The sequence below is a fragment of the Vulpes vulpes genome, chromosome 3 (genome assembly GCF_048418805.1).
Source record: "Vulpes vulpes isolate BD-2025 chromosome 3, VulVul3, whole genome shotgun sequence".
NCBI lineage: Eukaryota > Metazoa > Chordata > Mammalia > Carnivora > Canidae > Vulpes > Vulpes vulpes.
In genome coordinates this window covers 6,784,726-6,811,105 of record NC_132782.1, presented here as the reverse complement: position 1 = coordinate 6,811,105, position 26,380 = coordinate 6,784,726, and the positions used below count along the sequence as shown (strand labels likewise).

General features: G+C 47.9%; 1 protein-coding gene and 1 long non-coding RNA gene across 10 annotated transcripts in view; one reads left to right on the top strand and one right to left on the bottom strand.

Annotated features, from left to right (window-relative positions):
* Positions 1–26,380, top strand: part of ITGB6 (integrin subunit beta 6) — a 128,893-nt gene that overhangs the window by 11,742 nt on the left and 90,771 nt on the right. The gene's annotated exons all lie outside the window — the stretch shown is intronic.
* Positions 13,073–16,781, bottom strand: LOC140598173 (uncharacterized). Its single transcript, XR_012000295.1, has 3 exons — positions 16,648–16,781; positions 14,784–14,841; positions 13,073–13,193 (listed from the first exon to the last, which is right to left on the bottom strand). It is a non-coding gene; the product is annotated as an uncharacterized lncRNA (long non-coding RNA).

Sequence of the window (26,380 nt, the reverse complement as noted above, 5' to 3'; positions counted from 1 at the left end):
AAGGTTTGAGGCTTTCCTTCCAGACTCTTCCCGTGCTCACATTGCAGTCTCTGGATTCTCTTCTGACCCACCAGGGACTAACATCTTAACATGACATTTCAGCATCCCTGCTGCTTTTTCTGGATCCACAAGATCCACTGCCATCCTGCTTCTGTGCTTCCACAGGACTCCGCGGCGGATTTAACACAGGGCAGCCTCAACTTGGGAGTCTTGCCATTGGATTTGACCACAAGCCCTGGCACAAGAATGCACTGGCGCTTAATGGTGTGATCTTAGTGTTTCTATGCCAGAGACAAGAGGTAAATAGGACAGCCCCGTCCTGGGGGTAGCAGTGCATTTGCAACTAAATATATTGAGCTCAGTCTTCATTTTGACGGCAGATATTGTTGGAAAAACAGGAAGAACACGCATATTATAGAAGCCATCAGCACTGGTGATGTAAACAGTTGCCTCTCATTGGCTTACACACCACGGGGAGGGACAGAGAATGCAGTGCTGCTCTCCCAGAAATAGAAATGCTGCTCCAGTTAGCCCAGGGCCTCCTTTCCAGAGCTAAGCCAGCAGACAGAGCCACATCTCTAACCTGCCCTCCCAGACATCAATTTCTTGGGGAATTTATTCAGAGGACTGCAGCCCTAAAGCTGAGTGGGGCGGGGGGTGCCTGATCGGCATTCAGGAAGAGCTGCGGGCAGCAGAATGAGGGTGGCCGCCTGGCAGGCCGTCCCCCACGTACCCAGATCGCCCTGGACGCTTTGACATTTGCTGGCATTAAGACCCTGTGGCCATTTCACAGCCCATTTGTTTAAGATACTTGAAACTCTCTCTGCGGGGCAGCCTTGGCAGACATCAGCCCCTCTCTTGGGTGACCAAGCCCTTCTGACCACTGAGGGGTTACCGGCTCTAAAGAGCAGCAGCAGGTTTTGGCTACATCTCAATTATAGCATTTATTAAACTCGGTTGTGATCATCTGTCACCGGGACTATCCTACTGGCCAGTTATCTCCTCGAGGGCACCGAATGTGTTTTAAGCATCTTGGTGCTGCTGGCACCTCGCCGGAACCGGGGTACAGGTTACTTCTGTTTTACTGGGTTTTTACGATGTAGTAGTATTTGTTGGGTGGCAGGTTTTCGGTGGTGGTGGAGGTAGCTGCTCCCACGGATGTAACTTGACACAAGATATGATGGTTAGTTTTCTATGTCCCTTGGTTAGATTTGGTCAGCACCCAGTTATTCAATCGAACACTAAGGTAGGTGTGGCTGTGAAGGTATTTTGGAGGTGCGACCATCATCTACAATCAGTTGACTCTGAATAGAGGAGATTGCTGTCCATAATGTGAGTGGGGTTCATCCAGTCATTGCAGGCCCTACGAGGAAAATCTGAGCTGTCTTACAGAGGAAGACATTCTGCCTCAAGCCTGCAGGATCACTCCTGTCTCCTGAGTTTCCAGGCTGCTGGCTTGCCCTATGGATTTTGGATTTTCTGGCCCCCACCATTGTATAAGCCAATTCCTTAAAACAAATACCTGTATGCCTATATATAAAATCTCTTATTGGTTCTGTTTTTCTGGAGAACGCTGACTGATGTGTATACACATGGTATGCATGAATCCATGTAAAACACACCATTCATTCATTCATTCATTCATTCATTCGGTGCACTCAACAAATATTCTTTTGAGTGCCTACCAAGTCCCAGGCATTGTGCTATGTGCTAGAAATGATAGTAAAAAGAGACAATCCCAGATCTCAAGGCAAGCCTTGATTTAAGGCAAGTCCAGGGCGGTGCCGGAGGTTTCTTAAAGAAACAAACCGGCCTAGAATCTGTGGGAACTAGACTCAGACGGTGAGTCACCTGCAGCTGCCTTGGCCCGGGGCAGGGACAGCCAGGTCCGGCACAGAGCCAAGAAGGAATAAAGTGCTTTTGCCCAGGCGTCCAGGGCACCCGGATTTCACAGTGCCAAGAAGAAAAAAGAGACAGAAAGAAGGAAAAGGAAAGACGAGACAAGACAAAAGCTTGGGGGCGAAAGAGAGATGTTCAGGGTGGTTTTTCTGGGTACAGGCACCCTGAAGGTCAAAAAGGCTTCCTCCCACCGAGGTAGGAAGGGACGGATTCTCAAGAACTGCCTCCCACCTCTGATGTGATGGGATGGGATGACCTCACCATGACCTCACTTCCTTTCCAGGAGCCCGGGGATTTCTCCTCGGCCCAGAAGCTTCAGGGAGAGACTGACTTTGGGTTCTGTCCCTGCCCCGTCCACACGTTGGCCCAGAAACTTGGCTCCTGGGAGTGAACAAGAAGAGCTTTGCTTTTTGCAGACTGAAAAGTGGCACCTTTTATTTTTTGATTTTAAAGATTTTTTTTTTACTCATTCATAAGAGACACACACAGAGAGAGGCAGAGACGCAGGCAGAGGGAGAAGCAGGCTCTCCATCCCAGGACTCGGGATCACGACCTGAGCCAGAGGAGATGCTCAACCACTGAGCCACCCAGGGGTCCCAAGTGGCACCTTTTAAATTAATTTTTAAAGGAACATGCTATCCTGACGTTGGTAAGTCTCAGCTGAAAAAAATATAAGAGAAAGCAGCGTGAAAAAGGGAACAAACCAGAATGTTCAGAGAGAAGGCTCTCGAGGTTTGTTACCCTTCCTGTAAGCCGGCTCCGCCCTGCCCAGGGGTAGGCCCTGCCAGTCCAGGGCTCCCTCCCTGAGCGAGAACAGGGCCACACCTGTCCTGTCACTCGAGGAGGAAGCAGCAGGACCAGAAGGCAAGGCTCAGACCAGGCATCTCCGCCCGTGTGAGCAGTTCGGGTTGCAGGCACTCCTGGGTGAGCCCACAGAGGAGTCTTTTATGAATAAGAAAAAACTTTCCTTAAAACCTTTGACCATGGGCCACCCAGGTGGCTCAGCAGTTGAGTACCTGCCCCTGGCCCAGGGCCTGATCCTGGAGACCCAGGATCGAGTCCCACATCGGGCTCCCTGCCCAGGGCCTGCTTCTCCCTCTGCCTGTGTCTCTGCCTCTCTCTCTGTGTCTTTCATGAATAAATAAAATCTTAAAAAAACAAACAAACAAACCTTTGACCGCCACCTGGCCCTAGCTGGTCCTAGTCAGTATAGGAATCTACAGCCCAGAGGACTTCGAGTTGCCCCTCCGTGTGGAAGGCCACCGCCTGTGGGGACTGGAAGCAGCTGGGCTTCCTCTCTGGAGCTCCAGCACCAAGCCCTGCTGGTTTCCTTCCAGAAGCTGTGGTTGGGACTCACCCAATTTAGCCAAGAGGCATCCACAGCTGCAGATCTCTCCTTAAATGGGACTGAATCCCCCCGCCCCATTTTCCCAGAGGGGCTTCCTCGGGAGTTGGTGGGGGCTCCAGAGCCAAGGACATCAGAGCTGCCCACCTGGCAACATGGGGTAGAGTCTTCCAGGCTCACAGTCGTCTTACTAAGTCAACACTTCCTTGGCTGAAAAATACCCGAGTGACTTTGATGAAGCTTCCTCGGCCAAGAGTGGCGGCCAGAGCTGCGATGGGCAGCCCGGGGTCCCTGTTCTACTGGCTCTGCAGGGACTCCCCTGAGGGATGCAAACGCCCTGGCGAGTCACACTCCTGGCAAGTCGCCCTTTGCAGTGGCCCCCTGGGGTCCATTGTCCCCCAGCAGCCTTGGTGCTGAGGACACAGCCCCGCAGGAACTTTCCCCTTCGGCTTGGCCTGATTAATCTGGCTCTGCCATCATCACCCTTTGGAGAGAGAAAGGCTGTGCTCGCTGCACCGTGTCCTGCACCCCGTTAGCATGTGCTCCCTGTGACCTGCGGTGGAGGAGGCCGCCTCCCGAAGCTTTGAGAAAGATCTGCCTCGGTGTTCCTGGGCCCTTTCTCAGGGTGCACACGTGCCAGCCACCAAGCCTTCCCCTCTTTCTCGCCGAGTCTTTGATTAGCCACACTTCTCACCTGTAACGGCTGAACGATCCTTTTATTCTCTTATTTCTGGCCTGACAGGCTTGTTAGTGGAAGGAAAGAAAAGGTACCTGGATGCATGTGCGCCCTTGGCGGATGCTGTTGCCTTTTCTCCAAATATCCCAGGCTGTTTTGGATATAGGATATTTGGATATTTGGATCCAAGCTTGCCACCCATTCCCAGGAGACACCTTTTCCTCCAGCCCCAGGCTTCTGGAAGGAATGGCTGTAAAGGAGTAGCCCATAAGGAAGACTTAACAAGTGGTTGGAGGGCGCATTAGGTCCTGGTGCCATTTTTGAGCACCATCGTGAGTGGAAAGGTGGTGGAAAGGTGAATCACTCACTGAAGGAGTCATAGGGATTGTTGATCATAATTCCTGCTTCATAAGGATACGGAGAACTTTAAATAAGACACAAGGTACAGAAAGTACTGGATGCATAGTGGGTGCAAAATGAGTACATCTTGCCGGATCTTAGAAAAGTTTCATATAAACCCGCCTTACAGGGAGGCCCGTGTGACATGCCTCACTAGAGTGGGGTGACTCAGGGCAGGGCCTGGGGACAGATCCCTGGGATTGGAGCCCTCATCCTCCACTTAACAGCCGTGTGGATTTAGTGTCTCTTTAAACCTCTCTGTGTCTTCTTTCCCCACCTGTAAACTGGGACTGATAGCAATTGCACTTACCTCCTAGGAGTTTTTGTGAGGATTATTCTAGAGCAGTGCCAGGTACACCAGAAGCATAGACATAGGTTGACTGCTATTATTCGATGCTGTTAGGCTACTCATTATTGCTCCACCTCTGTATGTGCAGGAGTTGCAACACCCTCAACAGCTTATTTCTCAATTTATCTCACAAATCTTCTCTCGTATCTGTGTCGTCCAGGACAACATGGCACAATTATGTGCTGCAGGATCATAATTTTTCAGGGTATTCACGGGTGCTTTGTGGAAAAATACAGGTCAGGAGTTAAAGAAATATGTGATTCTTTGGCTTTAATGATGCTAACCGGGTGTTATTACTGTGGGACTTCCCAGATCATTTCACATGCTGACCGTGCTCCGGGCGGAAGTCTTCCCCTGCACAGTCCCTCCCAGAACTGGTGTCACACTTTGGAGAGTGGAGGCCTAGGATCGGGAAAAAATAACTTGGATACAAGTCAAGGAGCCTCTCTAGCTATGAGCATTGAAGGCAGGGACTTACGAGATGAGCTGGGGGTGGAGAATAGAAGCCCCAGAAAAAGCCAGGCTGGAAAGAACTCAGCGGAAGCTCCCGGGAAAGGTCACAGTCACATTGCTGGGAGTTAGCAGCACCCAGAGACAAAGCAGATCATAGTTCCATCCGAGTCAGAATAAAAGTAAGGACGACAAGAAGGCGTTCTTTCTCGCAGCTCTGAACTCTCCTTTTTATTGAGCACCTGCTATCCCCCCCACACACACACCATCCGGGTGCCCAGGAGCGCCGGCATGCTCGCAGGTGGGAGCAGCCAGGCAGGGAGAGTGGTGCTCTGGGAGCACCAGGACCAAGAGCCCTAGGGGCCACAGAGGGAGACACGTGCCGGGCAGGGTGCTGGGGAAAGGCCTCCAAAAGGTGTGTTTTTGAAGAACTGGGTCTTGAAAACTGCATGTTATGTCAGGTGAAGATGACAGGAAGGGCATTTCAGATACAAGGGGCCCTCCAACAAAAATGAATCAACGACACTGACTGGGGGCAGGTGAAGAGCACATTTGGTTAGGGACATGGGGACGGGGCAGGGAGAGACTTGGGTTCGGGCTGGAGAGTATTGGCCAGACGCCTGGGAAGGTAGCGATAGATGCTACAAAGCAGAATAAAGCAGCATGAGAAAACAGAGAGTGAGTGCAGTCCTATTTTTAGAGGAGGTGGCCAAGGGTGGCTAAAATGAGATGACACTTGACCAGGCACCTGACTGAAGTCTTGAATGAGATGCTGGGTCAGCCAGGGAAATTCGTAGAAGAATTATGTCCCCAGCAGAGGAAACAGTCGGCACAGGAGTCTGAGGGGTGGGTGGTGTGCGTGGAAGGTCCCAGGGAAGCCTTGGGACTGGCTGGAGTGACGGTGTGATGAGCAGAGAGGAGGCGGGGAGATCCCAGGCTGGGCTGGGCCTCTGGCCCCTGTAAGAACTTTGCACTTTCTCCAGGGATAGTGGGAGCTTGGGCTTTTTTTAGTGGCTGCATAGAGTTGAAGGTTTGGGAGCAAGAGAGCGACAGAACCACATGGTGGGGGCTCTTGTTTTTGGTCAGTGGTTTTCCAGTTTGAGGAACATGAAGAAACCTTCCATGGAGGCAGCGTATTTAATTCTGATAAACAGGGGACGGGCTGGCCGAAGTGGGAATGAGGATCCAGAGCCCCAACCATCACCTCCTTTCTCTTGCCGTTCCCAGAGACCCCAGGGGCCCCTCAGAACTCTTGGTATCAGGGAGGTGGCTGGGCCAGGTATGCAGGACGGTTACACTCAAGGTTTCTCCAGTGGCCTGGAGAAGAGACGGGGCCTCTCAGGCTGGGGTGAGGGGGATGGAAGTGGAGCAGAGTGGATGAAGCAAATGCATGCCTATGTTGTGCACAACCAGTAAGAAAAAGTGGATTCCGAGCCAAAGAGATCACCATCCTTGGGATTGGGCGGGGTGGGGTGGGGGAGATGATATTTTCCAGATGGCTGGTCTGCAGGAGGTGAGGAAAGCTGAACGGTGATCCCTACCTGTGGGGAGGACAGTATCAGAGTTGGAAGAGACGCCTTCCTTCTTTCTCTCCACATAAGACCCGCATTAAATGTCACCTCCTGGGCTGTGTTAACCACCATTCCCCCCTCAGTCTGCCAGCCTCATTGGCCTCCTCCAGCCTCATTGGCCTCCTCCATCCTCCTTGACCACATCAGAGATGCTTCGGCCTCAGGCCCTGAGCACTCCTTCTTTCTGCCTTAAATGCTCCCCTTCAGAGCCTTCGGGTCTTCACTCCAATGCCCCCTCCCACTGAGGGCTCCTGTAGCCACTCCACCTTCTTGACAATTCCTAGTTGCCTTCTCTGCTTTGTTTTCATTCCTTAACACTTTTAACTATCTAATGAAATGTCGTTTGACTTTTGAAATATTGTACACTGTCTCTCTCCTTATCTTCATGACATCAGCTCTTTGCCCCTGCAGGGCCTATGATAGAGCTTGGCACTAGGGGGGTTTCATAGAGACTTTTGGAACGAATAAAGACCCCTTGCTTGTGTGAGAGCTATCACAGGGTTTGGGACCAGTCCAATAACTTAGTACAGAGGATTTGGCACATCTATTTTTTTAAAGCAGCAAAGCACTTCATCGTGGGCCATGTGGTAATCAGAAAATAATTATTTTATTCCTTGATTTGTTAAAAATACAAAAGCATGTGCTAAACAAGGTGTATGTTAGTCCCCATGAGGATGTGGGGACTTCTTTGGACACATATTTACCCAGAAACTCCCAGTGGCCAGTACCAAGCTAGGCCCTGAGGTGCAGTGATGAGTGAATTTGGTAAAACACTGTGTACTAGTTGTCTTCCCCAATTTCTTGAAGCAATTCTGAGATGTATAACCTCCATCCGCAACTTACTCCCGCGGTGTCATTGTACTTCTAGACCACTCCCACCTGACAGGCTGCATTCGTGCAGCTCACTTTTAATTTAGTTGATGGAACTTGGAACACATTGTCTTGTAGAACCTGCATGATAGAGCGGAGAGCTTCCCAGGCTGGGCTACTTAAGAATAATGCAATTGACACCATAATTTCAAGATGAAAAACTGTAGGAAAGAATACTGTTGGATGACTAGTATCAAACAACAAAATATAAATTGAGTGAGTAAGGGTGCTGTTACGCGCTTTAGGTGACCGTGCTTGAGAAAAGCATTTGAAGATGTTGAAAAGGATCTTTGAATTCCCCGGGGAAGCTGAAAGTCCGGATTTCAATCTGGTGACCTCACTTTTGGTGTCCTGCCCGTGGCCTGTACCTATATCCCCCACTCCTCCCCTCTCCCAACTTTTCTTTGGTCTTTGCCATTTTGCCTTCCCTTTTGCTGGCTATGTACCCCTTTATCAACCCCGCCTTCTCTCTATATCTTTATTTTCCTTAAAATAGAAAAGGAGTCACAGGAAAAAGAGCCTGTCAAGACCACCTGTTTGGAAAGATGTGGTCTCTTGTCTAGATACCCATAAAGAAAGGAGAAATGTTTCCATGTCATTACAGGGTATCAGCAACTGTGGCAAATTCAATACTCTTTCAATTAATCTCTTTGCTTGTTCTCGCTTATTTGTTTGTTTTTTAATTAATGTTGTAGATTATCTTTCTGACTTAGGTTAGGGGATATGAAGGTTTAAGCGCCCTTTTTGCCCAAAGAATATCCAAGGCAAAGTAATACACACCATGTTGTGATGGGGTTTCACTCTTCTTGGAAATGGGAGCTAGAGGATTCTCAGATCCTCATTGCTTCAGTTATAACAGAAAGTAATGTATATGAGGCTCAAGAGACACTTGGTCCTGTCATTATCTAGCTGAGTCATGGAGTCCCCTAGGACTCTGTTTCCTCATCTCTAAAAGATGGACAATAAATCTGTTCTTCCAATTTCATTAGACCGTTGACAGGAACAAATATCAGAGTAGAGATGAAATTGCTCTTAAGACTTGAAAGCCCTAGAAGCCATGGTATTATAAATTACCGAAAAGTTAACTCTGCAATGTTATCATAATCTGGGTAATTTGGAAAAGCTTGGTCCTCTTACCTCACCCAAGAAAGTCCCAGGTTTTAAGCAAGAGCTGAGATTATTCAGAATCTGACCTTTGTTTTGAACCATTATTAATAACATAAACAGGCACTTTAAGTCTTAAGTGGTATAAAACATATTTGCAAAAGGAGAGGCCAGAAAGAACGAATGCTGGGTTGAGTGAATGCTGAGTTCATAACCTGCATTTTTTTCTACTGGCCAACTTAGGTTATTCACACTTTAAAATTGGGAAGAGGGCTCATGCATTTCAAGTGTGACCCTGATGGAAATCTTTCTACGCCAACTGCAGAATAAAGAACTTTTCTCCCTGCGGGGCCTGACTCAGGTGTCTAGAATGTATGCTTGCTCATAAATAGCGGGAGTATTCAGCATTGTCATTATTTTTCTCCGCCTGGGTCGTTCGGGGATTTCAATTCACTCTGGGTAAATGATTAGTGTGTATCCTCGGAGCATAAAAGCTAAGACCTGTGGCAGAGACTCACAAGGCATATTAACCGTTGGTGCTCTTCCCCTATCAACAGTGACCAGTATGGGCACAACACTCTGCTCGAAGACTTGCTTACACACCTGACAGTGGGGTTTTAGCTCATCAAGATTCTGTATCAGAGGCAAACCTGGGGGCAGACAGAAGACAGTGTCTGTTGTTTTGAAGGATCAGTGGACAGAGAATTGGGAACCTGGCATTCTTATCCTGAGTGACAGTGTGACTGTGAGTAGGCTACTTGTCCTCCCCGGACCTCAGGGTCTTACCTATAAAGGGAAAGGACTCTTCTAGCTCTGGAAATGCCAAAACACAAAGGCCATGTTATAAGCACTACTTGTCCAGTTTGCCACACATCTCACCAGGTCGCCCTTATCTATAGGTAAATAAAATGGTAGAAAATGAGGCCAAGTGGGCCAAATAGAGCCCTAAGGCAGGATTTTATAGGCCCTTTAAAATAATTGTTAAGTTTTTATATTATTAAAAATCAGAAGACATTATGTAAGAATGTAGATTTCTGATTGTTCTTGAAAAATCAAAAGATCTGGACTGGGCTCAAACCCAAACATGGCAATAATCACCCTGCGCTGAGTGGGACCGACCTCCTTAGATCAGGCAATGAGCTTCACTTGGCCACATTCCCCACCACTCCCTATTGCTACCTACGCCTGGTCTCCTCTGTGCTATTCTTCTGACCCCTCAGCACTTGAAGTTATGATTCTTGCCCTAATATCTCTCCCAACCCCAGATGCATTAACTTCCATTTTCAGGACCTTTTCTGAAAGTAGATTTTCTGCAGACAGAGAGAGAGACAGAGAGAGAGACAGAGAGAGAGAGATCCTCAATGCCCTGGCATGAAGTAGGGGAGCAGATAGATCACTGTTCTCCAGAGAGAAGGATCTCAGGGTCCTAGTGATGAGGAATGAGGGCCAAGAGGCCAGGAAATACCAGTGGAAGGGAAGAAGGTTAGGGAGAGAAGGGGTTCTGTGCAAGAGGAACATCATGCAAGTGATAAATAAGAGCCACTTTTGCGACTAAAAAATTTTTAGCAGCCACATTGGAAAGAAGTAAAAAGAAATAGGTGAAATCTGTAACCAAATATACCCCAAAGATCTTCATTGCATCATGTAATCAATTTGAAGACTATTAATGAGATATTTTACATATTTTCCACACTAAGTCTCTGAAATCCAGTGTGTATTATATGCGTGTGGTTCCTCGCCATTCATTTTAGCCACATTCCAAGGACTCAACAGCCCCATGTGGTTGTGGCTCCTACAGGGGACATCACAGAGCTAGAGAACCAACTTCCCAGTGTTGCCTGGAGCTATTGCTGGCTGCGTAGCATTCAAAAAGGAACCACATGGATTGAGGGCTCATTGTGCATCATATGAAATACAGGTACAACTTGTTTTCTTTTTGTTTGTGTGTCCCACTAAAAAAAGGTAACTAGAGCAGAGGGCAAATACCATTGAAATGGTATTGTTACTGGTCTTCTGCTGTTGTATGGCCCTGGACTTCGTATTTTTTAGCCTCAGTTTTCTCATCTCTAAACCTGGTAATAATTGTACTTACCTTCAAAGGTTTTTGTAAAATTGATGAAAATATTTCACAAACAAAATAAATATGCAGGTTTAACAAAAAGAACAATAGCTACAGTTTCTGGAATGCTAGCCTCTGTGTTAGAAACTTTGTACATGGTGTCTTAATCTTCATACTATCTCTATCCGGGAGTAGTGTTATGCAAATTTTAAAAGGAAAAAAATCGAAGCTTCTAGAAATTAAATATCTTGTGCAAATTCACACAGGGAGCAAGCAGCAGAGCCAACTCTGGTTTTGAAGACAGTTGGGTTATATTTACGGTATTATTCCACTTACAGAGCGAGCAAGAGAGAATGAGTCTTACCTCTTGCTTTTTGAGACAGAGACAGTTTGGTAAGCATTTTAGAGATGAAGAAACTGGCTTTATAATTATATCCAGGATCACAAATGCGGCAAATGAATGGTCCTGGTAAATTTAGAATTGGATGGTCTCTAAAGTTATCATGCTGGTTTTAAGTCCACTGAACCCCCTAAACCAAAGGAATCCCCTGTATACTGAGATTATTTTTAAATTCCAGAAATGAAGCACTAATCACTTCTTCTTCAATGGGTGGAAATGAATGCATAGGACTGGAAGGTAAATTTGTTACCGGTGGGTGATTCCACCCCTTCTTACCCTAAATAACTTCAGTACAGTCCATCCCAATTCGTCCTGTTTCCTAGGCATTGCATTACCAACTTTTTTATTTTATTATTTTTTAAAGATTTTATTTATTTATTCATGAGAGACACAGAGAGAGCCAGAGACATAGACAGAGGGAGAAGCAGGCTCCCTGCGGGGAGCCTGATGTGGGACTTGATCCCAGGACCCCGGGATCACACCCTACGCTGAAGGCAGATGTTCAACCACTGAGCCACCCAAGTGCCCCCTACTTCTTTAATGAGATGCTTTATCAATTTTCCTAGCTCCAGCGTGACTCATGCAAATACGGATAAGAGAGCTTATTTGCCACCAAGTTCCCGCACAAGTGCACATAGACTTCGTGTGAACTGAGGCATTGTTGCTGCCCGATGGATGCTCTTTCCATCACAGCAAGTGACACAATTTGTCAGCAGACGTTATTTTCAATGTGTCTCTGCCAAACCACCTCCCGCCGTGGATCCCCCCTCCTGCACACGTACCCTAATCCTTCCCAGCGTGGTACCTTTGTAAACACTGTTCCCACTGCCCGGAGTGCCTTGTCCTAGTATGTCCCATCCAATCATGTTCGTCCTTTAAAGATCATTTAGCTGAGGTCAGGATCCTGACGAGTCCAGGCTGCATCGTTTCTATATCTTTGACTTCCAAGCACCATCCGCATCTCTCCTTTTAGCCCACCTCACGCTCCACCACGTTTCGTCATTGAACTGGAACATGAATGTAGTTCCTGTGTGTATTTTTACCCAATTAGGTGAAGTTTCCTGGAAGACAGGGTCCTTGTATCTAGTGTTCTCCACTCGAGCGGTATTTAACACACTTTATTTACTAGCTACTTAAATGTTCTTTTTCTGTACAATGGGGATGGGCCTATAAGAGGTGTGTAATTTCTGTTGAATTAAATAAGCTTTAGATTTGAAAATCATCTTAGAGTAGCTCTTCCAGAGGTAACAAAACTCTGTCATGATTTCAAGGTTCCTTATTGTCTCATTCTCTTTTCCTCTCCACTAGATCTCTATAGACCTTGAATGTGAGTTACTATATCTTGCTGTATTTCCGTTTTTAGATCCTTTTAAGAGTACTTTGATAATGCTACTTCCCACTTACAATACATATTATTAATGTCCTCAAGCAAAAGACTGAATTATCTCACAAAGTATGTGATCAGAGTAACATGGAAAGCAATAAAACTGATATGGGTACAGAAAAACTTTGCTCCAGGTGAAATTGAAAAACTAATTGAAAGCAATGACTCAGTCATCTGCATTTTTCCTGGTATAAAAAGCAGCATGAAATGTTCAGTGGCCATGAATAAACTCTTAATGCCCTTCCAGGTAATGAGTAACCACGTGTGACTAAGACAGAATTAGGAGAAAGTCGCAGACATTGGGGGAAAAAGTTCCCATGATTATCTAGTCCTGGAGACTCCCTGTTCTGGGAAAGATTATCATATCATAGGCTTGCGTGACATCAGCATTTTTATTTGCCAGTAAGAACCTATAAGAAGCAGTTATTGTCTTTAATTAAAAAGTAAGTACAGGGATAAAACTGAGAGATCTAGAATTTCCTTGAGCTCCCCCAGGATCTTTGTTTCATATATTTGCCCTTTTGTGAAGTTTTTCCTATTTTCATGGACATGGGTTTGTGCAGTCGGCACACACCGGGACACAGTGAATGTTGGCAGAGCAGAATGTTCCTTCCGGGTCTAGGTTTTCAGGTCCTTGGAGGATAGACTGGGCTGGCGGTCTTTCTGAGAGGAGGCACTCGAGTTTACCTTTAAGTAAAACAAATTGAATTCCAGCGTGAAGACTGTTATCACAAGTCCCCATGCCCAGCCCAGCTCCTGAACTCTCCCTCCTGCTGCCATGGATATTTTATCGGGCAAACAGAACTAGTGGCTCCTTCAGTGCACTCTACCTGCCTTGGGCTATTTTTAAGTTATTTGACTCTCTAGCTTGTGGAATTGGCTATGGTTTGCTTTCCAAAAACTGCTTTTTAAAAAAATCTGGAACCAATGGATTCCTCTAGTAGACTTTCTCCATGTTTCTCCTGTACCTGTACATATGCGGAAGGGGTTGACGAGGAGCAAGAGGAAGGAAGAGAGAGAGAGGGAGATGCTCAGGCCCCTTTCCCCTCTCAAACCTAGAATAAGCGACCCTCCAGATACTCGACCACCACCCTACTTGAGGCCACCCACATCCCACGCTGGTGAGGGGTTTGGTCTCCTCCCTTGCCAGTTGAGGAGACCTTCTGGAGTCCCATCTTTTCCTCCCTCTCCACAGCCAACTGGCAAGTCCTGTCAGCTTTGCTCCCCCAAATCCTGAATCTGTCCGTGCTCCCGAGGTCTGACACAGTCACCTGGTCACCATCCTCTGCCATCTGTCCTGCCATGTCACACTCCTGTCTGATCACCCTGCTACCTCTTGCTCCTCTAAAGTTCCTTCCTCCCACAGCAGCCTGTAGTCTCTTTTTAGAACATACATTGGGTTATGTGGCTCCCCTATTTCAAACTCTAATTGCTTCCCATCTGCTGAGAGCAAAAACCAAATGTCTCTCCTGCCTTGGGGAGCCCTCCCCGACCTAGGTCTCTCTCGTGGCGACTGGCTCACCTCTCCTGGCAGCATCCTCCCCTTTCCTGGACATCCTGTACACTTCCCATCACCAAGGCTCCCAGAGCACGATCCACCTCCTTGCCCGTACTGCTGCTCTGCCTGGAACCCTCTCTCTGCTGATCTTCACGTGGGTAGTGTCTTCTTTGTTCTAATCTCAATTTGCAGTCACCTCATCAGGGAGGCCTTCCTTGGTGTCCCTCTCCAAAGGAGCCATGGTGTCACCCTACCATACCGCCCCAATCAGTTCCCTGCAGAGCACTCATCACGGTCTGATCTTTTCCTACTTATTATTTTTAGTTAATTTATTTAGCATGTATCTTTCTCCGCTACGCTCTCTCTCTCTTACGCACCCTGTGTCTCCAGTGTCTAGGACAGATCCTGCCAAAGAGTTAGGTGCTTCTAAGTATATTTTGAGTGGATGATCAGACAAATAATAAATGTCATGGCCAATAGCCACTCAGTAATGGTATCTATTGAGCATCTACAGTATGCAAGGTCTTAACCTTGTATTACAATGACATGGCCAGTTTCCATCTAAGTATAACTTTCACCACATTATCGAATATGATCCTCGTGGGAAACTCTGAGGAAATTAAGGAAAAGGAATCAAAGGATCTTGCTGCCAAGAAGCTGCAAGTTGCTTTCTGTTTAATGTCAGAAAAAGGAATATGCATGTTAGGGGCTCAGTGCTTTCCTTGTAGCAGAACCAGCTAAGCCCAAGTAGAGATCAGCCACTCAAGACAAGGACCCACCACAAATAGTTTCCAAACGGTTCTTTGCCTGGTTGATCCTCATCATCTTGTTTTTCAGCTGAAGGTGCAAGAAGAGTTGAATGAAAAAAAAAAACAAAAACAACAACAACAACAAAAAGAAGAGTTGAATGAATGGGGATGGGTGCTGAGGGCATAATGAGAGGGCGCTGTGCAGGATGACGGAGGGAGGCCCAGCAGGGCTTGAGGCCTTAGGGGGCCAGGCGAGAGCCAGAAGCTAGGGTGCTGTTTGCAGGAAAGAATTTTAGATCTTTGAGCGCAAGCAGAGCAGCTCAGTGTATACAAAATGGTCCAGGGTTGGGGGGGGGGGGGGGGGTGAGGGTGTTGCCCTTTCTCTGCAACGAATGCGGTGTGCCCGCAGCATGAGGAGCTTAGGCTCTCAGGGCTCTGGCGAGCTCTGCACATGGGGCAAGGGCCAGGGCGCAGCTCTGGGGCACTGGACAGGTCCCGGATGGAAGCCGTGTCATAGGAACATTTTCGTGAGGACCCCGCAGTGCTTCACTCTCGGCAGCGCCCAAGTCCCAGGGCACGATGCATCCCAGGCCACTGGAGAGTTCTGCACAGCCTCAGTACCCAGAGGCTCAGAGGCCGCAGCTCAGCGCCTTGCGCCGGGTGGGGCTGAGTCAGAGCCTGGGGCTCTGTGCAGATGTGCTTGCACCCCAGGCACCAGCAGAGTGGTGGTTTCAAACGATCAACAAACCATTACCCCCAGGAGCTGCAAATTTTTTCTGAGCACACTTGATGCATCCTACGGACTTACCCCAAATAAGTAGAGAGACTTTGAGAAAGGGGAAGCATGAAGAGTGAGCATGGGGAGCAAACCGCTAGCAAAATTTGAGTGAAAATATGATCTAATTGGCCCCCACAGGCCGGGGAGGCCTGGGGACATTTGGTTACAGCCTTGCCAGGCAGGCTCAGTAAACAGGTTCAGACCTACCTACTCAGTCGGGAGGCAATTAAGTACCAATGCCAAGGGGGAGCCAAAGGCAACAATGGGCAGAACAATGGGCCTATTGTGGCACCCAACCCTCTGTGGGCTGCTGGGGTGGTGCTCCAAGCCCACCGGCTCTGCTCCTGTGCTTAAATAGGCATAATTAATTACCAGGAGCTAATTGTAATGGCTCCTGCCTTAAGGGTTGCAGTCTCCCTACGTGTACAAAATATGGCAAGTAGTTTCCTTCCCTGCAATGACACTGTAAATCCAGCAGAAAGGTGCCCCAGATCCATGGCAAAGGGTTCAATGCAGATTGGGTTTATAAAGTTACCTATTGGGCAGCCCCGGTGGCACAGCGATTTAGCGCCTCTTGCAGCCTGGGGTGTGATCCTGGAGACCCGGGATCGAGTCCCACGTCAGGCTCCCTGCATGGAGCCTGCTTCTCCCTCTGCCTGTGTCTCTGCCTCTCTCTCTGTGTCTCTATGAATAAATAAAATCTTTAAAAAAAATAAAGTTATCTATTTAGAAGTTGAATATAAACACACGTAATTGTCTCCCATTTCTCACCAGCAAGAAATTTAGGTTTATTGTAGGGCTGAGACCGTAACTTAGGCATTCTTACATCCTCAGAAGCCTCACTGGGATCTTGTACACAGTAGGCGCTTGGCATCTGCTGCATGAGGCAGTCGGGTCGCACCAAGAAATGAAGGTTCTTTCAGACTTGGTAGCTCATCTTCAGAAGGAAAACCCTGGAGTGGGGCTTGGTGGGCGGGGGGGGGGGGGGGCGCATTCTAAATGACCTGGAGAAAGTTACTTCCTTTGCCATTAACACTCCCAGGAAAACAATAAAATAATTCTGCTTAAATAGAGCTGAATTCAAGGGAAAACAAGAAGTCAACAAAATATTTCTACCTTTTGCGGTGGTCAAGCCGTACTTGCCACCCTAGAAAAGAGCCACCCGGTTGGTTTCGTTCTGTTCGTTGGAAAGCTGTGGGTGCAGGTGTGGATACGGCCTGTGGGGTGTGTGCAGTGTCAGCGGAGTGGCGGAAATCATCGCAGTGGTGAGCCCTGGGAGTCCACGCGAGGCAACTAGAATGCAGCTCCGCAGTGCACAGGGTGGGGCCTTACCCGCTGACCTAAGAGCAGAGGGGCTTTGTCATCACCGAGCAGCCGGGAGCCTCTGAATGGTCATAAAAGGAAGCCCTAGGTCCGTGTGGGGCTGGGTGGGAGCTGGTCATCGTGCCTGAAGGAGATGGCAATGGTCAGGCGTAGGCCGCAGGGTGAGGAGCTCCCAGCTATGCCTCATTTGCCCCTCCTTGGGGGGCCTCCCTGGGGCTGCAGAGTAGACCAGCTGGTCACCTTGCCCCACGTGAATCCAGGCAGCATCCCCAACAGCTCTGAGAGTCCGCCTCTCTCAGAGCTGACTTCACAAATGAATCTCCCAGGGATTTCCCAGGGAGCTCAGGTCAGAAGGCCTTCGGATTGCAGCATCTTGGCGCGGTTTGCTGCACCGCACTCCTCACTTTGGATCACTACAGCCGTTACCAGCAGGAAAGGAATGTGTCCTTTAGGAAACGTATCCATCCTTAAATGGCAACCCACCCTTCTAGAGAATTCAGGCAGCCCGAAGGCCCCGACTTCAATTTCCCATGACGTAGTACAGCTATCCATCCAGTTTCCCGAGAATACCCTCCGTCTCAGATATCCCGCTCCCTTGCCTGTGGGTACCTCCTGGGTAGTCCTCTTCAGGGCTCAGGGTTGCTTTGGTCTGGGAATATAGAACTGCCCTGGTTAGATACCAACACTGAGGTTCTTTCCATCAACTGTTGCTCCTGAAATGACGGTGACTCATCTGTGCCCATCACCTAGAGGCTGAAGGTGAGTCATCACAGAGGCAAGACGTAGTTATCCAGACCCGGAGGGCCCGGGTTTAGCAATGAAAGGATCAGGTTAGACATGACAGGAACAAGCCAGAAGTTCTTACCCACTCTCCCTGAGCCGAGCCATGCTAAGCTTTAAATCAATTTAATCCAGTTCTTCTCCCACCACTTTTCATTTTTATTTATCGCTACCCGTGGAGCCAGAAGCAGAATGGTCAAAACATTTCCAGTGAAGCTGCATTTTCAGGGTATTTACAGTCAGCCTGGAAGCAGCAGGAAGTGGGATTTATAGATTTGTATTAGCAGGCCGGCAATTTCCCAAGCCTCAGCATTTGGACTGGTTTTTAATTAAATAAATGTGCAGGCGTAATGGGACTGGATCTCTGGATCCCTGGAGGTCTCCCAATAAATTGAGATAAGATCCTTAACCCAGTGGCATTAGCATCCCCTAGGGAGCCCCGACAGGTGGGAGTTCGGGCGAGTGGGAAGGATGACTGCAGAGTGAAGTACCTCCCGGGGAGGTAGGAGGCTCTGGGCAGGCGAGGGGAGGACCGAGGAGGGGACCGAGGCACCCACGGCCAGGCGGGAAGGCCAAGCTTCTCACCCAGGCTGCGCTCTTCGGCAGCAGAGAGGCAGTGGCAGCGATAAAAAGCTCAGCTTGGGGGATCCCTGGGTGGCTCAGCGGTTTAGTGCCTGCCTTTGGCCCAGGGCGCTATCCTGGAGACCCGGGATCGAGTCCCGCGTCGGGCTCCCTGCATGGAGCCTGCTTCTCCCTCTGCCTGTCTCTGCCTCTCTCTCTCTCTCTCTCTGTGTGTCTGTCATAAATAAATAAATAAATCTTTAAAAAAAAAAAAAAAAAAAAAAAGCTCGGCCCGTCTTGCTGGGCCTTACATTTCAGCTCCTGTTCCTCACCGGCTGGCCAAGAGGTGACTGGGCTTCTCTAGGGGAAGCTTCCCTGCTTTTAGGACAGGAATCATGGTAGCCCCTCGTCAAGAGGTGCTACGTGCAAACCTCAGATGGCTGCTGACCTTTTTTTTTAAGATTTTATTTATCTATTCTTGCGAGACACAGTGAGAGAGGCAGAGATTGGGCAGAGGGAGAAGCAGGCTCCATGCAGGGAGCCTGATGTGGGGCTCGATCCTGGGTCTCCAGGGTCACGCCCTGGGCCGAAGGCAGGTGCCCAACCGCTGAGCCCCCCGGGCGCCCCGGCTGCTGACTTCAAGAGCCTTGTCTGCACACCTCAAACAACCTAATCCTTCTGCTCAGGACCCTCTAAAGGCTCCCATGTCACTGCCCGGAGAGCCCAAGGGCCCCCGAGGCCTGCAGGGCTCTGTGCTGGCGCCCCGGGTCCCTGGCGCACCGAGCAGCCTGACAAAACCTTTGCCCTGGCTCCCCTCCTGGGTCCCCTGGACCCCGCGCCAGGCCCCTGCTCTAAGGTCACCTGAGGGGCGGCGTCACCCTGTCAGGGACCACGCGGGGCAGAGCAGCCCACCACAGTTTCTTCAGCCCCGTAGGGGCGCGGTGGGTGACAGCAGCGCCCCCGGCCCCAGCCCCCGGCCCTGAAGGTCCCCCCCACTCGCGGTCCGAGCCCCCCGAGGCTCCTGCCCAGGGTGCAGCCGCGGCCCTGGGAGCCGGAGGCCACCGGCGCGGGCACAGCCAGGGACTCGACCCGGCCCCTTGACCCTGGGCCCCCAGTTCCCCGGCCCGCCTGCCCCCGAAATTTCTGGAGCAGCTTCCCCTCGCCCGCCTTGTGCCCGGTGACAGGGTTCGGAGGCCTCAGGCCTGGGCGCAGAGCAGACTGGCCGCGCCGCCACCTTCCTGGCCTTGTTCAGCCTCCAGCACTTCCCGCCCCAGAAGGAAGGAGAAGGCCCCGGTGCGTGTGTTTCTAGCACAGCGTAGGCCCCGGACGTGCAGACAGACATCCGCAGCGGGGGCCTGTGCATGAGGGAAGGGGTGTCCAAGGGGACCAAGAGTGCCGTGTGGTGTCCTCGCCCAAGACAGCGGAGGCCTCCCTCCAGACACGACTGCCACCTCCCAGAAAACTGTCGCCATGAACAGGCCAATCCACAATGTCAGTGATGTGGGCCGTGCCCCCCGGGTTAGCACCTTCCTCCCGCGGCTGGCACATTGCGGGCGATCGGTAAACCTGGGCTTGTTCAAGTCATGAGGCTCCTCAACCTCAGGAGCGCAGTGAGCAGTCAGGCCCTCCCCACAGGTCTTGGTTGCCTGCAGACGATCCTCCCCGCCTCTCTCTCTCTTAAGCCACAAGATCCGAGCAAGGAGGCCAGCGTGAGCGGCATGAGGGTCCTGCCTGGCTCCCAGACCACCCCCACCGCGCCCCACGGGTCAGCCTGGTCATCGGGCCCAAAGCCAGGCGGCATGGAAGGCAGGCGCATGGGGCAGAGGGGCAGGCCGGGTAGGCCCTGGCGTTTCCTTATGTTCCAGTCCTTGCTGAAGAGCCAGCAAGAGTGTTTAGGTCCCGCTTCCTGGAAGTGGGCAGGGAGCAGCGGGCCTGAGCTCACCCTCCTCCCATTCCTCCACCGCACAGAGCACCACTTCTCCCTGAGGAGGCTTCCGGGGCTGAAGGCAGTGGTCAGGAGGACAGACTGTTTGCATGGTTCTGTTTACTTTGTTTGAAGAAGAGCATTCCAGCTACGGCACTAAACAAAACCACATTATTCATGGATGACCAGGATTGAAAGTCTACTTCCTTCCCAAGTAAACAGACCAAACACCGGGGAGTTCCCAGCAGATCCACTGCCTGCTGGCTCCCACCAGGCTTCCTCCTTCTCCAGGCCACCGGGCAACCCACCCCCTGGTGCGCCAGTCTCCCTGCCTGACGCTGCCAGGAGAAACTGAGTAGAGAAAGCCATCAGCTAAGGCTTGCAAAGTGGTTCTCAGGCTGCCAAGCCCTGAGCTCATGATGACAGATACAGGCTCCAGCAGTCGGTTGGGCCATCTCTGGCCAGAGGCCAGGCTGCATCACCTACTCCCTGGGCCTTCCACTCTGTGCCCAGGGGAGGGGGTGGGGTGGGAAGTGCAGTCTGCTAAGTGAGGGCCTACCCTGAGACGTGAAGGGGAGAAGGCCACGGAAGGGAGCAAGGTAAGGAGACCCAAACCAAAGCAGACGTGAGAGCTGCCAGGACCAGGGAGTCAGAAAGGGCTCCGGCTCTGAGCGAGACTCCAATCACTGTCAGCTCCACTTTGGGCAAGTTACCTAATCCCTCTTAACACTTACGTTATTCACAAAAGGGAAGGAACAGTGTTTGCTTCTCCGTACCAGTCAGGGCCCCAGCAGGAGTCAGAAATGATACCAGTTATCTCAACAGAAGGAACGAAAGGAAGAATCATTGACTGGGTACAAGGCTGTCAACTAGGCAACAGAAAGGGTGGAAAGATACATCGAAGGTATCCCTGAGGTAGAAAATGTGGGAAGTAGCTACCACCCTTCGACTGGGAGAAAAAAGGAAGAACTGGAATTATTAAAACTCAGACAAGGAAGGCTCCCACAGGGCTGAGACTCAGCCGCCTGAGCAGGGGCCCTGCTGGGCTGGCACTGGGGGTCTGTGGGGGCGTGATGAGGCTGGTTCTGCACACTGCAGAAAGAGCAAACTGGATTCGACTATGCTACTGGAATGAGCGCCACTGCCAGGGTGTGGAGGAAGCAGACAAGAAGCAGCAGGTCCTCATCCCGCCCCCAACCTCACGGCTTCCCACTATTGGCCTGCTGGCAGAGCCTGACGTCAAGTAGCTGCCAAAGCAGAGATGGGGCTTGTGGACTCCCAGCTTCAGCACCACAGAGCTGGGTAGAGATGGCTGGGTCTGGAGCTCTGAGAAATTAAATTAACAAATGGCTCATTCATAGTTAGGATTAAATGAAAAAAAAATCATATAAAATGCTTAGCACAGTGCCAGGCACACACATGTGCTAAATAACATTACCATCATCATCATCATCATCATCCCCATTATGATCGATAAATGGGTTTGGCATTTAGGTGGAAGATAAGGCAGGGTCTATCTGTGGTGGGTTGATTGTGAGACCAGAGATTAATTTCTGGATTCCTTTTTGGAAGATCGCTAATTATAGATCACAAGCGTGATCTCAAATCGTAGGAAGTTTATAAATAAGTCATGTGAATTTGACCTCTAAAATGTCCGTCCCTTTTCATCCCTATGGCCCTGCACTACATCAGATCCTCTTCACCTCTAGCCCAGGTTCACCAATCCTTTTCTCCCACCTCCAGAGCACCTAAATCACTACTCTAAGCCCATTGGTCATTTCTACTAACTGCCTTTAACTCAACAGGATCCCATTGCCTGTGGAGTAAAAACTAAGCTCCTATGACTAACATTAGCACACTCAATGATCTGGTTTGGGAGCCCCAGAAATGCAACCTTCTATTGGATCTAGCACCACCCACCCCATACTAGGGTCAAGTTAGAAAAATGAGGAGTGAGAAGAAAGTCTGGCCAGGCCTGATACTTAAGGAGTCTCCTTTTGGATGTCCTAATGTCAGCTCTAATTCAGAATGTCAAGAACAGGATTAATATCCCTGTGCTTCTCACCTACCTTTAAACCTTTAATAAGTTCCTCATCACGGCTGAGGTAACATCCTAATGCCCTGAGCTCATGAAGTACGGCTCTCCTCTTCTTCATTAAGTTAGCAACTCCCTTTTCCCTCTTTGTTCTCTTCAATAGAATCTTCTCTCACAGTTATCAGCTGTATCAGTCAGCTGAGGCTAAAATAAGCTGCAGTAACAAATAACTCCAAAATCTCCGTGGGTTCCATTGACAGCGTTTATTTCTTACATATGTTAAATGTTGGCTCTGGGTGAATAGCGGCTCTACTCTACTCCCTTTTCACTCCAGGCTCTAGGCTTATGAAGCAGCTCCTTTGAGGAATACTACTAGTTTCTAGTTTCACGGCAGAGGGAAAAGAAAACATAGTGACCTCACAGTAACTCTTAAAGCTTCTGCTTGGAAGTACCATGTATCACTTCCACTCATATTTCGTTGGCCAAAGGCCACATGGCTTCCTCACAGTTCAGTAGGAAGAGATATGATATTCATTAAATTGGGGCCACTGCAAGTCATAGGGCCAAGCTTCACATCAGTGGTCATGAATGTACAAAATGAATATTTTGATCAACAAAATAATCTATTATCCCCTCTTAGCCAAGGATCCTATCACCTCATACCTAGATTGCTAAATCTCAGGGGATGATGAATCTCAATATATATCTGGCCCCAATAGAAGTGTTCCCTTTTGCATCTCCCTGCTTCCAGTGTCTCAATATTACATCAACAGTAATATTATGCTGCCATTATGTTATTTCCTAAATGCTATTATCCTCTTGTCGTTCCCTGCTCAGAACTTGCAGCAGATTCCTATTGCCAAGGAATTCAAAGCTGAATTCTGCAGTCTAGTGTTCAAGGCATGCAGCAAAGGGTCTTCCCTTTAATGTCCAACTGTATCCAAGTCCAGGAACAGATCCAGCCAGGAGTCTGATGCTTTTCTACACTACTCCAAAATTTTGCTTGTGGTATTAATCTGGCTCATGCTTCTTGTCCGTGCGCCACTCTCTTTTCCAATAAGTTTACATCCTCCAATTTCCTTAAGAGTTGTCTCAAATTTCATCTTCAAAAACAATGTCCTTGAATAAATCCTCTCCACTCCTTATACTGCTCAAAATTCAGAATTACAGCTCTATGCTCTGTTTTTATTTTCTGTGTCTGGAATCACTGTAAATTGCTGTGGGAAAAGATATTGGGGATTTTCTACATGCACACCACCTCCCCTGAATTTAGGCACGAGGAAATTGAGACTTAGGAAAAGAATGAATGGAAAAGTCACTAATTTGCTGAGAGGGTGAATGGGGACAGGGACTAAGTCTCCCAACCCCTTGTTACTATTCTTTGCCTACATCGATTTGTCTCTTTTAATTTATATCTATTTCTCCAATTAGATGATAATCTATTTTAGGGTGGGGATGCCTCATTATATTATCCATTTTGCAAGACCCTTGATATATATTAACAGCAACCTAGCATAGTAGCAATTATTCTTATTTTACAAATGAGAAGACTAAGAGGTAGGTAAGTCAAGTTGTGGGCCCAAAAAACCAGTAAATGACAAAACCAGGGTTTATTGAATGCCTACTGTGTGTTTGAAATTGTGCTAGTTCTCATTTAAAGGAGATTAAAATACAATTAACTTAAAAGATAAATGTCTCCACTTCAACATAGTTCCTAATACATCCTAAATGAGTAATATATTCAGGACTATGAAAATTTGTGGAGGACAGACATGGTGGCCAAGGTATCAGGAAAGAGATTGGACTGGAGCTTGGCAATTAAGGATGCACAGAATATGCATAATCAAAGCAGACACGGTGGGTGGATGTGGGTATTTCCAACAAGGATAGGGATGTCAGCAGAAACTGATAAAAATGGATTTTTGAGAAATTGGGGAAAATTTGTTTTTCAGAAACAGTAGTTTTCATAGGAGAGTCATGTAGTATAAATTATAACAATAGATTGAGGCAAAGTTATGGAAGGGGTCAAGGTTTGGGGATTTTATCCTATAGTTATGGGGTATCACCAAAGATGGTTGACTTCTAAAAGTAGTGTTTTAGCCAGTGTGCAATATGTGAGTGATGGAAAAAGGGCTGGGAGAGGAAAGAGCTGTTAAAGACCACTTAGAGTAGATGAAAGAGCTCTTTAATCATCTACTTTTCAACTGAGAAGCCTGGCATGGGGGTGGGCAGGTTTTAGGGGGTGGTTGAAATCATATCATTGACATGAAATTATTGCTGTTGTTTGTCAGGGGAGTGTGGGAGGGAACTGGATAAGTAAAGTATAGATTTTTTAAGTTGCTTGTCCAAAAGCAGATAGTCTTGTTTCCATGAAAACGTGCATGGATTGAGCTCCCTGCTCAGTGAGGAGCCTGCTTCTCCCTCTGCCTCTCTGCCCACAACTTGTGCTTGCACTCTCTCTCTAGTGCTATCTCTCTCAAATAAACAAGTAAAATCTTAAGAAAGAAAGAAAGAAAGAAAGAAAGAGAAGAAAGAAAGAAAAAGAAAGAAAGAAAGAAGAAAGAAAGAAAGAAGAAAGAAAGAAAGAAAGAAAGAGAAAGAAAGAAAGAAAGAAAGAAAGAAAGAAAGAAAGAAAGAAAGAAAGAAAGAAAGAAAGAAAGAAAGAAGAAAGAAAACATGCATGGAAGTTGAGGGCACAAAAGCTAATCCAATACTTTCTTGAGATGGGGGGAAGGAGAGCCTGTTCCCAGAGAGTTAAGAAGCTTTACACCCCCAATTCCATCTTCACTTTACATGGTCTTCAGTGCTATGCTTCTAGTGTGTTGTTATTGTTTTCATTTTGCTCTTTTCTCTCATAAGTAAATTCAGAGTTCAGTGAGCACCCAGGTGAGGCTAAATGTGTGCTGTTTCCAACCTAATGGCTTCCAAGCTTATATTTCTTCTTTTTATAATTACCAACAGTTTTTCTTCCTATACAATTATTTGAAAAAAGCAAAATGAACCAAATTTATTTAATAAAATACTCAATTTGCCTGAACTTCAATAAACAAAGATGGCTCTACTCCCCAAATGGAAATATGGGCCACATGGAAGGAGCAATGTACAATAGCTTAAATTTAAAATGTTAATTCATCATGGCATGCCAGAGTGGCTTTCTCCATTAAGTGACCAACTCTGGTTTTGGCTTAGGTCACGATCTCAAGGTCATAAGATCAAGCCCTATGCCAGGCTCTGAGCTCAGTAGAGAGCCTGTTTGAGATTCTCTCTCTCTCTCCCTTTGCCCCTCCCCGTACATGTGTGTGCGCGCGCTCTCTCTCTCTCTCTCTCAAATAAAATAAAATAAAATAAAATAAAATAAAATAAAATAAAATGTTAATTCATCAACTGGTATATGGAAATTCAACTGTGAGTCACTACAGGTAGTTTACTGATATCAAGCCTACAATGAGTGTGTAAAAAAACTATGGATTGAATAAAAGTTGGATTTATGACCTATGCATAACTCAGTACTTTAATCATTTACATAAAACTTTCTTTAAGAACTTTTTATTTTTAACTCTAGAATCATAGTTGGGACTCCTTTCTGACCTTCCTCCAAAATCAGAGTCTTTCTTAACTTTGGGATTCAGAGAGCTCTGGAAGTACTGGCCTAAAGAACATCAATGGTAGTCAAAACATAACTCCCAAACACTAGACCATAGTGTGGAAACCCCAAATCATGCTCATTTCACCTTCCACAGGGCCAACTTGCACATTTAGTTGGATGACCCAGGAATAATTATGTGGTCTACATCTATATATCTGATGTTTCAATCTCATTTCAGGGATAAAAGGTTGAAGAAAATTTCAGTGGATTTTGGAAGGCCTAGAAAAACAGTCTTCAACCTGCACAACTAGTGCCTTTCCTCACTTAGGGGTTCTGAACTTTTTCTGTATGGCAGGGACCCCTTTGGCAGTTTAATGAAGCCCAAGGATCCCTTTGCAGAAAAAAATATTTTTAAATCCCTAAGCTAAAATATATATAATTAGAAAGAAAGCCAATTATATTGAAACATGGTTATTAAAATACCAAAAAACAAATTTATGGTATAGTAACACATGCACCTCTTTTTTAAAACCTTACATGCCAAGGCCCAGAAGCAGGTCTAAGGGCTACTATGATTTTGACACAATAATCATTTTGACATCATTTTGCATATCTGCTACCACTATAAAGTGATATGAAA